Raw genomic sequence first — 12,034 nt, 5'->3', positions numbered from 1 at the left:
TATACTTGTGACCAACTCTTACATATGCATGAACATCTTGCGAGGAAACTTGCCATTAGCTAATATTTCAGTAGGCTTTTATTAATTTGTTTTGTTAGCATTCGGAGAGGAATTAGAAATAAAGTAATTTTGCTATTCTGCTGCCGGGCTAGTTAATCAAAATTAAATGACTGGAGAGCTCTGCAGATCTCTGATAGCTAGCCAGCAGATCTCATTATTCCTTGTTTCTCCCCTTTTTAACAGACAATTCTGCTTGATGTCTGGCTGTTATTTTGGCTGCCTGTCTAGAAAGCTCGCTTGTAAACGTTTTTCTTTTGAAAATGTCTCAGCCAGTCTTAGAAAGATTTCTCAAAAAATTGCTAGCAGAGTTTAAAATTGGCTTAAACTGCTCCATAGGTGTTCCAAGTGTGGAGATGAGTAGGTGAGGGATGGCTTGAAAGTGAATAGCAATTGGGAACTCTGGAGTGATTGTGTCCTGCTTTACTGTACAACAGTTGAGATTTATCTTAGGTATTAAAGTGTAATTTTTATGCTATTGATGATACAAAAGAAATCACTACAAGGGAAAAGATCTCATCATAAACTATGTGCATTTGATTTTATTGCTGTAGAAATCACAAACTAGAAACTCTGCTAGTTGCAGATACAGGGGCTTTTGAAGTACTTACTGCAGCTCATAAACTCCACTGCAGCTATTAGATGATAATTTTAAAAATGCAGTTAACAACTTTACAGGAGGGGTCACAGTAAAGACAACATACCGATTCTCAACTATGTTGTTAAAGAAGAGCCCTTGTGGGAAATGTAAGCCTGAGTTTGAGATTACAACATTGCAGCACTCTAGTCTAGGAAAAAGGAAGAGAAAAATTGAAGCGCATGAAGACAGATGTGAACAAAAATAACCAAATGTGCTTCTGCAGTAACTGGTCTGCAGTGAGCCTGCTGGAAAATGGTACCACCATGGGATAAGTGCTTTCTGTCACGTGAGACTTCTTCATATCTGTTTTTGTTACCAAAGAGATTGATGACACCTATTCAGGCCTGCTTTTCAGTAAAGATGAACTATGGACCAGGCTGTGACGTGACAAGCCTAAACCAAACACTTTTAAAGGAGAAATATGCAATGGTGTTTCTTTTAAACAGTAATTCAGATCGGCAGGATCCATTTCAAGCTTGGAAAGCCGGGAGAGGAATAATTTAGTTATACCTACAGAATAAGTTGCTGTGAGCATTTGAAAATGCTGGAGGAAGAAAAAAAGCATCACGTACACATTGAAGAACAAAGCAATTACATATTAAATGTCTTTGATAGTTTAAAACTCTTGCACTTTCCACAGGAGGAATATCTCATAGTTGGTTCCCCCCCTTCCCCTGCCCCAGAGATCTGCTACCTGTCCTCTGGTCTCAAAGAAATTGGGAGATCACTGCGGGTATAGCTGGATACTTCTGCTGTGTATGTACTGTACTGTTAGAGAGGTGTGAAAGCAGCCAGGTGCATGGTGTCTTCCACAACTCACTGTTTCCTACTCACATAGCAATAGGAGGCATAAATCCATTCAGGCCTTTCCCCCTTTTTTTGTTTTGTTTGTCGTACATACAGTTTTCTCCTGAGGATATGTCTCACTTCTAAAATTGCCTGACAAATCTTTCGGCCTTCTGTGATGGGGTTACAGCACTGATGGATAGGGGAAGAGCAACTGACATCATCTACATGGACTTGTGCAAAGCATTTGACACTCTCCCACATGATATCCTTGTCTCTAAATTGGAAAGATGTGGATTTGATGGATGGGCCACTCAGTGGGTAAGGAATTGGCTGGATGGTCAAACTCAAAGAGTTGCGGTCAATGGATCAATGTCCAGGTAGAGACCAGTAACGAGTGGTGATCCTCAGGGGTCAGTATTGGGACAGTCACCGTTTAACATTTTTGTCAGTGAAAAAGGCAGTGAAATTGAGTGCACCCTCAGCAAGGTTGCTGATGATACCAAGCTGTGTGGTACGGTTGACATGCCGGAGGGAAGGGATGCCATCCAGAGGGACGTGGACAGGTTTGAGAGGTGGGCCTGTGTGAACCTCATGAAGTTCACCAAGGCCAAGTGCAAGGTCCTGCACCTGATCTGAGGCAATCCCAAGCACAAATACAGGTTGAGTGGGGAATGGATTGAGGGCAGCCCTAATGAGAAGAACCTGAGGTGTTGGTTGACAAGAAGCTTGACAAGAGTTGGTAGTGTGTGCTTGCAGCCCAGAAAGCCAACCGTATCCTGGGCCACATAAAAAGCAGTGTGGCCAGCATGGTGAGGGAGGTGATTGTGCCCCTCTGCTCTGCTCTCATGAGACTCCACCCGGACTGTTCAGCTCTGAGGCCCCCCAGCACAACAAGGGCATGGACCTATTAAAGTGGGTCCAGAGGAGAGCCACAAAGATGATCAGAGGGCTGGAGCACCTCTCCTAAAAAGACAGGCTGAGGGAGTTGGGGTTGTTCAGCCTGGAGAAGAGAAGGCTCCAGGGAGACCTTATAGCAGCCTTCCAGTACCTAAAGGGGGACCCCCAGGAAAGCCAGGGAGGGACTCTTTGTCGGGGACATGGGAGGGATGATATTAAACTAAAAAAGTAGATTTTGATTAGATATGAGAAAGCAATTCTTTACTCAGAGGGTGCTGAGGCACTGGCACAGGCTGCCCAGAGAAGCTGTGGATGCCCCATCCCTGGAGGTGTTCAAGGCCAGGCTGGATGGGGCTTTGGGCAACCTGGTCTGGTGAGAGATGTCTCTGCCCACGGCAGGGGGCTGGAATTAGATTGTCATTAAGGTCCCTTCCAACACAAACCATTCTATGATTCTAAAATGCAGTTCTTAACTAAATTATCATCAATCTTGCATTTCTGTCGCCTTGACTTGTTGAAAGCTGGCTGATGTTGATGCTGTTCACAGGGGCTTCATAAAAGTAGTATGTTGTCCAGGAGAGGTCTTTCCTCGTTTCACCCTTAAAAATACATAAAATACAAACTTCCATCGTAAGACTGTCATCATCATTTGCCAATATACTGTGGTAGAACTGATGTTTTGGAACAATTACTAAAGTCCAAAGATCACAGAGCAGACAGCTAAGCCCTTTTTTGCTGAACACACCTGTGTTTCAGCTGTTATCAGCAGAATAATCACTGGCATGAGTTCTATCACTTCTGGAAATGTTTATTCCAAGGTGAATGAACAGTAAATGTGACTTCTCAAAATAAATGTGGCTCATTCAAATATACATTCCCATCATAGTAACTTCCTGACGTTAAATCAAGTGGTTTCTATTGCTCCTTTCAGTTCCTTCAATCAAAATGATTTCTGATGGGAAATTTTCAGTTGCCCTATGGGACATGAAAAGATGACAGTGCACCTTGTTAAATATCTGTGTTATAACAATTAATTATAATAACTTTTCTTTACTGATGGATGAGCACAAGATTAATTCCATCCCTTTTAGACCTCTGTTCAGTTTGTTCCAGGCTGTTAGACAAACAGCATGATGTATTTCGCAGACGAGGTTTTTATTATCACCTATAACCTCCATAACACAAATTGCATAACCTTTCCTAAAAATAGGAGGAAAAAAAAGTAATTTCCAAAATGTATTTTTAAAATGTTATTGTCGTGTTTCCAAGGGGAATGACTTAACTACCCGATCTTCTCCCCTGCAACCTTCTGCTCGGCAGAGAAGCTTTGCCTAACAAGTGAGTCCACTCTGTGGTGGGTACATGAGTGTGACGTGGTGAAGGGCTCTGGGTGATGTTTTGGCAACTCCTGACCTTGTGTTTAACACCCTGGGGACTTGTCCAAGGGAGGAATGCCTAAAAGCTATGAGCTAACCCCAAACTAGTCTCATCTCCAGATAAACTTTAAGGTGAGAATAGAAATGCAAAGTGTAAGAAACCTTCTCATTTGTTCAAAGACAGGCAGAACAATGAAATGACAGAAGACAACACCTGTAATTCTCATTTTGCTTTGACTTCAAGGAGATTTCTGTTAAAACCATCTAAGAAGGTTCTCAAGTTAAACTGCCACAGGGCTCAGCTGAGTTCCCTAGGCAAGCCTGCAAAAAAAGATAAATTTTTCTTACATTGCCCTTTCTCATTGCTATTGAAAGGTTTTGCCACTATTTATCAGGGCAAAAATTCAGTCCTGGTGTTAGCTGATGGCTCAGCTCATGTCTCCTAATCAATGCATGACTTCCATCTTGTATAGCCTCAGTCTTCATGGTAGGACCACAGTGATGTTTTCTAGCAGAAGTTGTTTACTTGTCCGCAACTATTTAACTTTCCAGTTTCTGTGATTTTGAAAAGTTGCTGTGTATAATGTCCATGAATGAGTCCAGGGTCACCTTATTGCAACTATTCAGTACTTACAGGGAGCTTATAAAAAAGATGGAGAGCAACTTTTTTGTCATTATCAGTCAGATAATGACAGGACAAGGGGGAATGGTTTTAAACTAGAAGAGTTTAGATTAGAGGTTAGGAGAAAATTCTTCACTCAGAGGGTGGTGAGGCACTGGCACAGGTTGCCAGAAAAGCAGAACACCCTGGAGGTGTTCAAGACCAGGTTGAATTGGACCCTGGGTAACCTGATCTAGTGGGAGGTGTCCCTGCCCATGGCAGCGGGGTTGGAACTGTGTGATCTTTGAGGTCCCCTCCAACCTGAGCCATTCTATGATGAGGTCTAACAAGGCAAACGTATAAGACCATCAGGTGAGCTGCTGAGGCTGCTGCTCACTTGGGGCTCTACCAAAGTTACCTGCAAATTCATCAGATTCATTTACAGCAAAAACTTGCAGAAATGTGCTTGTGAATGGTCAGTCTGTGTCTGTGAGGTCAGACTCCTTAATGAAGTTAATGAGCTCTTGGCTTGTTTATCAGGCTCATTGCACATCTTATTACCCAAAGGGTCTGTGCCTTGTCATGATCTGCAGTATTCAAGGCTGTGCTCAGTAATAATGTGCCCTGCTGTGAATGGGTTAGGGGAGGTCAAGGTCTTAAATATATGTCTGTATGCCTATGTGTCCCTGGCCCTTCATGTTTGGGCTCTATGGGTTACAGCTGGCTGATGGACAGCCTGGTCCTGAGGCAGCGGGGTGATGCCCATCAGCAGCTGTAGCCTGTATGAGGGTTTGGTGAGGATGGCCACAAGCAAAAAATCCGTGCTTGCACCCTGGTATTTCTAGGAGTTAGCCAGGGATGTTTCATATGACAAAAATGGTTTTAAGATACGGCTGTTCAAAAACAGGTATCCTTTCCCTTCAGAGGCAGCTGTGCTTAGCCTTTATCTATTTAAAATAATAAAACTTCATGAAAATGCACTTGCCCTGTCTACAGGGCAATTTGGAAGTAATGGAAAATCCCACTCCTCCTTTCTTATTTATTTATTTATTTATTTTAATTTGAGTTATTAAAATGGATTCTTCAATACAGAGACCAAACAGGGTTAGTGCGTGGTGGGGGCAGACTAGATTTAAAAGATTTTGAACATGTGGTTATTCGAGGTTTGAAGGGAGGCACCCTTTATCAATTCTGCTGTTGGAACTAGAGTTGCTCTCTGACAAATCCCGTTTTCTCCACCCATCCAGCTACAAAAAAAGGATTTTGAATTTTGTTTATTTCAAGCATACAGAATGAAACATCAATGGAAATTCTGCTCTGTCAAAAATGATGACAAAACTCTGGCAGTGAGAAATCACAGCAAAGGGGTCTGTTTTCCAAAGGAATTTTATATTGCTGAATTTAACTCCATAGAATTGCTTCAGTCTTCTTGCAAGGTTTTCCTGGTAAACATGCTCCTTTCTGAGAGTAACTGCTGGCGCAGAATAGAGGCCATGGTGTAAATATTTTCAGTGTTTTTCCACTAAGACCAGATGTTGGATATTCTATACACGTATTGCTTTTATACCAGGTGAGTGCCGTTTTTGTCTTCTAGTATAAGGTGAAACTCTTTTGTCCTTTGGGCTGGATATGAACAGGCCAATTTTGTATTTCAAGAAAATCTTGATTGGTGTCACTTGCTGTTGTTTTAGTCCAAAAATTGTGTAATCTCTGCTACTTCCTAAGCTTCAACAGCTCCCTTAGGTACCTTGCCTGTATCTCCATGGCATCTAGAAAGCTCACAAGCTTTCATCACAAATCTATTTCTTACTCATGCCAGCAGGTTCATTAGTATGAGTTGGATGAGATATGTAAGGATAAATTAAAGAATTTCACCCTGGTTATTACAGTCTCACCCATAATGACAAAAGAGTTGACAAAATCTGTAGATTTAACAAAATTTCCTTTATCTTGCAGCTGTGTGACTTTGTCATTGGTGATGCCTGTTCTGCATAGTTGGTGTAAGTGTGCATCCTACCCTGTCACTTATCTACACAGTTAAACCCCATTACTGCTCTCTGGGACCCCTGTAGTTTAGGTGTTGTCATATCCAGAAAATCTGGCTTTCATGAGCTTTTTTTTTTTTTTTTTCCCAGGTGTCATGGCTGGATGCAGAGCTTTGGGCTCAGGTTGGAGAGCGAAATGGAGAGAGGGCATCTGCCCCCCTGGCCTCACTATTCCAGCTGCAAATTGCCATCTCCAGTTGAGATGTTGTCTGACTGTGCACTTAACCTGTTTCCTCTGTGGGCTTCAAAGCTTTAGCCCCCGTGTTGGAGTCTGGGTTAGCATGGTGGGGTGCATCTCATTTTTACACTTCAAAGTTGATCTTGTTACTTGTTTGGTCTTATAAGGCCTTTTCCTTTCCTGACCTAGTGTGCCTGCAGCCCTACCACTGAGTGGCTTATATTAAAGTAAATTGATTCATATCAAAGGTGATGAGATCCTTCAAATGTGACAGAGAGCAGCTAGACACACAGGAGGGAAAGCTCTGCCTGTTCGCAGGGAAACCTTCCACTCACGCTGATCACTTCTTTACAGAACAAACTTTTACTTTCATGGATAGAAAAGGCTATCTGAGTGTTTTAAGCAGTAATAAGTTTCATAAAGGTATCCAGAGAGGTATAGGTCTGGACCATATCACAAATAAGAATTGGAGAAAGTTTTCTATACGTGAAACAGTAAAGTAGAACCTCCACTACCTTGCTGTCTTTGCTGCTTCCAGTAACTGTTATGAGCTTCTGGTAAGCTTCTTGCAATATTAATAATGGTATATGTTTAAAAATATCCTGGCATAGCTCTGTGTGCTGATTAATTTTGATCAGTTTTGCTGGAGAAGATCTCCAAGTCACCCACGTGATCTGACTAAGAAAAGGCTGAGTGAGATGAAGCTTAGAGATGGCTCCATGGGTTTATGTCTACACTTACAAGCTTTAGAAGGATAGTCTTTTCAAGTGGAGGTGATCTGGATACAAAATCAAGAGAAAATAGGAAAATTAATGTTCTCTCTCTCTCTCTCTTTCTCTCTCTCTCTCTCAATATATATATTAAATATAATAGAAGAAATGAGGGAAGAATTAATTTCTTGCATTGATCTGTGTGGTATGGCACATAGGTTGGCCAAGTGGGAAGGTTAACACACACAAGAAAAAATCTTTAAGGTCTGCAAGTAGTAAATAAATATATAGGTTATATCTATGAGTATGTGTATTTAAATTAGACAGATGAATTTGTGTTCTTTGTAGAAATAAAATATATTGTTGACCTCTCAGGGTACCAGACACTTGTTTGTTGTATTCCCTGACAGCCAAAAAAATAGCTTAAACGTGCTCTGAAAGTAAGAAGCAAACAGCCTTATTTGTCCACATTTTTTTTTTTGAAGGTACATGCTGCTGTGAATATTTTACTGTTTCAAGCAAGCTGGTATCTCCCCTGCCAGAACCTGAAGCAGACAGATGAATTTCAGAAGCCTTTAGTACTCAGAAGCCTATTAATAAGACCAAATCAGTTACATTACTGTCTTCAGACACAACCCCAATCAACCCCCTGTGTGAGGAAGGTGTCCCCATCCTTGCAGCAGCCATCCAATGTGCATGGAGATGCCCACAGTCTGCACCTGCTTACCTGCTTCTGGTAGGAGCTGGCAGGGCTGAAGCAGCCTGTCCCTGCCTTGTGATTGCTTTCTGCAGCCCTTCTGAGGTTAAATCTCCTATCAAAGCCACCCAAAGAAATGCCAAGAATTAAGGGAATATAATGCACACACTGGGGTTGGAGAGCCTGGCCTGACATGGTCTGGTACAGTGCTGCATTTAAATGTCACTAGCATCTTAGGTGTCTGAAAGGATAACCCCACGACATTCAGAAAGACAGGGACATTTAGTACAAGTGATAGAATGAGGTATACTCAGTCTCTTTCTCTGTGTGTTTCAGACTGGAGATCCCATAAATAAGGTGATGCCAAGGTTTTACTACGCTGAATTGTCTTTTTGCCTGAGAAATTTTTTTTTTTAAAGCTTAAGTTTCTGAGTTGTGAAACTTCTGTCACCATTCTTTGTTATTTAGGTGGTCTTTTCCAGCTCTGCTCATTTCAGAAATTGAAATATTTAAAAGTATAATCTAAAATATTTTTCAGCCTCTATCCGGGATGAGGAGCCCCTGTTTCATCAGTGCTTACTGAGTCACTTCCTACAGGCCTCCCAGAACCAGACACCCACGTTCAGCGTTGCCATTGCAGACTAGCACTATGGAGCGCTGTCAGAGTACAAGGAAGTCCAGTCCAAGTGAAAACCAGATCCCGCCTCCTCCACGAGGTACTGTAAGAACAGAGAACTAGACGATGAGCTCTGCTCTGGGTGCAGACTCCATGCATGCAGGCGCCAGAGGGGAGCCACAAAGGCCACCACAGACCTTCTGTTTCTCAGTGCCCTGCTCTTGTTTCACACCACATGTCTTTCAAATCAAGTATTAGTTGAGTAGAAATTACCTCTGGGGTGAGACAAAAACAGGAATAATTCTCTTTTATGTGAAAACTTAGCAATATCAGAGATTATTTTCTACCTCCCGTGTACGCTTTGTTTTTTCCATCTTCTGTGCCATTTTGAGGCTTTCTGCTTGGGCCTCCCTGGTTGGGTTTCTTGTTATGACTTCCCCTTGGTGTCTTCATTTCCTTGCATGAACTGAATTATATTGGAGGCTGTTATTACAGAATTATTTGTGTTGGTGTGTTAGCAATGCTTATTCCAGATGCCCCTTGTTCATTTTGCACGAGGAGTGTGCAGTTCCTCAGGTACTTTTGCTGAGTTATTTTCACACAAATCCTGGAACTGCTGATAGGTTTTTGTTTCGGAATAAATTCCATAAAATACCTTGGTAACTCTGCAACTACTGCAGTTTTTTATTACTACTGAGTTTACAGGTTCTGCAATCATTCAGAAAAGCTGATAAGGACAAAGAAATCTTTATTAATTTATTATCCATGAGTAAATGGCTTTTGAATTCTCTGTCAAGAGGGAGCAAATGCCAGCAGGCTGAAGAGAAAGGGCAGACTGAACCTGCATCTTGCTGTGATCAGTGATTTCTTCTTGCAGCTGATAAACATTTTTCCCTCCTTCTGTGAAAATATTAAACCAGAAGAGGGTGACTGGGGATCAAGTGACTGTTTGCAGTACTTCCTTCCACCTTTTTCTTTCTCTCGATTATTACTTGCACTTCCTAAATAGTTTTCTAAGAGTGTGGACAGCTACTTGGTCTCTGAATCATGCAGATGTCAGTGGAAGAATGCAAGATTCTCTTAGGAACTTTAAGGCTTGATGCAGAAAAAGGCCACAACTTTTTAAATGGTTGCTGTTCCGGAGCAGCAAGGCTATAGAGAAATACAATTCTGAATTTCTTGAGTATTTTATAAGTTCACAAAATTTTTTGAAAGCCATGTCTAAGAAAAGATATTCACAATGCATTTTTGTCACACCTGAATAGTTAAAAATTATGACACCTAATATCAGAATATTTGTGTTAAAGTACTGTGCTACATGCTTCGTGAATGTACTGTGCTTTTAAATACCCAATAAATAATGCTGTCTTAAATGGGACAGTTTTATAAAGGCTTAATGCTGTTGGCTGTGCTTTTCTTTGGCCAGTGCTTCCTTCTGAACTGCCATTTCAAATAGAAGATCCATGTGCAGCTTTGCAGATTATTTTTCCCCGAGTTTGCAGTGAGATGGAGTCTTCAGCAAAATCCTTGGAGTAACACTGGCACAGCCTTATTCTTTTAAATGCTGTTCTCTCTAATGTACCATGTAATGTTCACATGCATTAATGCTCTCTGCTCTAATGTCACAGTTAAAGCTAAGGGTAACAGAGCTGATGTTATTGCAACTTTTAGGGACTAATCTAATGCTTGGAGTGAGGTGGATTATTCTTGTGGGGAAGAAAAATCACAGTGATATTTTTTCATGGCTTGTAAAGAACATGCACGTTAGCCTGAAATCCCGACTGTGCAAATGACAGGAGTTTGCCTTGCTCACGCTTCCAAGCCAGCTTAAAGCTAGCCTGCTGCCCCAAAGCAACTCCCTTGTAGTTTCCACTTGATACCATGTGGCCTTTAGAATTTTTTTTAAACCTTCTCTAGCGTTTCCAGCCTGATATGTAGTCAGACTGACAATCAGACTTTGATGGCATTGAAGAGGGCAGCGTGGAAAAGTTGATTGCTCCCTCTCTATCTTTCTCTCTCCTACCCTTTTCTCCAGAATTTTTCCATTTTAGGTGGAATAACACATTTTGTTTGGCTTTGTATGAACTACTTCATTTACAGACCTTGCCCTGCAAACTTTTTCTCTGGTCCCATTCTGTGGTATTGAATTCTCCATTAAGCACTCTATACTAAGTCAGAAAATGTTTCTCACATTATACGATATATTTATATATATTATATCTTCTTGGATTCCTAAATCATAGAATCATAGAGTTGTTCAGGTTGGAAAAGACTTCTAAGATCATCTAGTCCAACCTTTAATGTTATGAACCATTCAACATTGAGTTTGCACATTTTCCGTGAGGGATTGTGCCTAACAAGTGTGTCATGGCTTAGGAAAGCTCAAGAGAGAGAAAGGGACCTGGGGGTGCTGGTCGACAGCAGGCTCAACACGAGACAGCAGCTTGCCCTGGCAGCCGAGAGGGCAAACCGCATTTTGGGGTGCCTTAAACACTGCACAGCCAGCTTGTCAAAAGAGGTGATTCTCCTTCTATATTTAGTGTTGGTGTGGCCTCAGCTTGAATATTGTTTGTGTTTCTGGGCTCCACAATATGAAAAGGATATTAAGGTCCTTGAAAGTGTCCAGAGGAGCACGACAAAGCTGGTAGATGGGCTGTAAGACATATCCTCTGAAGAGATGCTGAGGATATGTGGATTGTCTAGTCTGGAGATAATGAGGCTGGGAGGTCTTGTTAAATTTCCAAAGTCATAACAAATTATAAGGATTTATTTTTTTTTTTCATCAGGCAGAGAAATTTGATTACTTCATTTCAATGGGAAATTTTTCCCTGCATATTTGATTTGTTAGGTTCCATTTTTCATCTACTGCCATGCCATTTGTTCTTAAAAGCTTTTTTTCATCTAAGGATCACCCTAAAACAGCTCTATGGATCTACCAGGGAGCATTAAAAGCTTACTGGGAGAATCTTCCTATTTCTAGAGGCTCAGGGTGTTTTTCCATGGCGTATATTTTGCTGAGCTTTGTACAGATTTAGGATCTTAGGATATAAGGTCCACAGACTTTTGCCAGAATGGTTGGCAAAAGAGCAGTGATATTCTTATAGCCTGAGGGTTATTTTTGATCTGGAAGACTTCAAGAAGTTGTCCTCTCAAAAGACTACAAAGCTGTCAAAGCTATTTACAAAGACTCTTTCCCCCTCCCCCCAGTGCAGGCCCAATGGCAGTGGCCCGCAATAGCTTTTCTTCAACAACCTTTTGAAAAGTTGATTTTCTCAATGAAATCCAACAGAGGAGCCATTAGTGTGTCAAACCAGAGTGGCAGCATGGGCAGAGGGGCTGGGTACTGATTGCTTAATGCACTTTCAATTCACACCGAAGGTGTTTTTTTCTTTTCTTGCTTTTTTTCTTTTGCTTGCTTTCTTTTGCTT

At 41.5% G+C, this 12,034-nt stretch overlaps 1 protein-coding gene across 3 annotated transcripts in view; it reads left to right on the top strand.

Annotated features, from left to right (window-relative positions):
• The window catches only part of LOC106038403 (uncharacterized), a 33,946-nt gene extending 25,282 nt beyond the window's left edge, over nt 1-8,664 (top strand). For 2 of the 3 annotated variants that reach the window (XR_010829678.1, XM_066992992.1), the window contains 2 exons: nt 6,317-6,360; nt 6,496-8,586. The gene's annotated coding sequence lies outside the window, so the exon portion shown is untranslated. Of the gene's footprint in view, nt 1-6,316; nt 6,361-6,495 lie in introns of all 3 variants that reach the window. The other variant, XM_066992993.1, reaches the window with a different exon arrangement.
• The last annotated feature ends 3,370 nt before the right edge of the window (nt 8,665-12,034 follow it).

Source organism: Anser cygnoides, chromosome 2 (assembly GCF_040182565.1).
Source record: "Anser cygnoides isolate HZ-2024a breed goose chromosome 2, Taihu_goose_T2T_genome, whole genome shotgun sequence".
Lineage (NCBI taxonomy): Eukaryota > Metazoa > Chordata > Aves > Anseriformes > Anatidae > Anser > Anser cygnoides.
The sequence above is the reverse complement of the archived record's forward strand: the minus strand, read 5'-3'. Positions and strand labels throughout refer to the sequence as shown.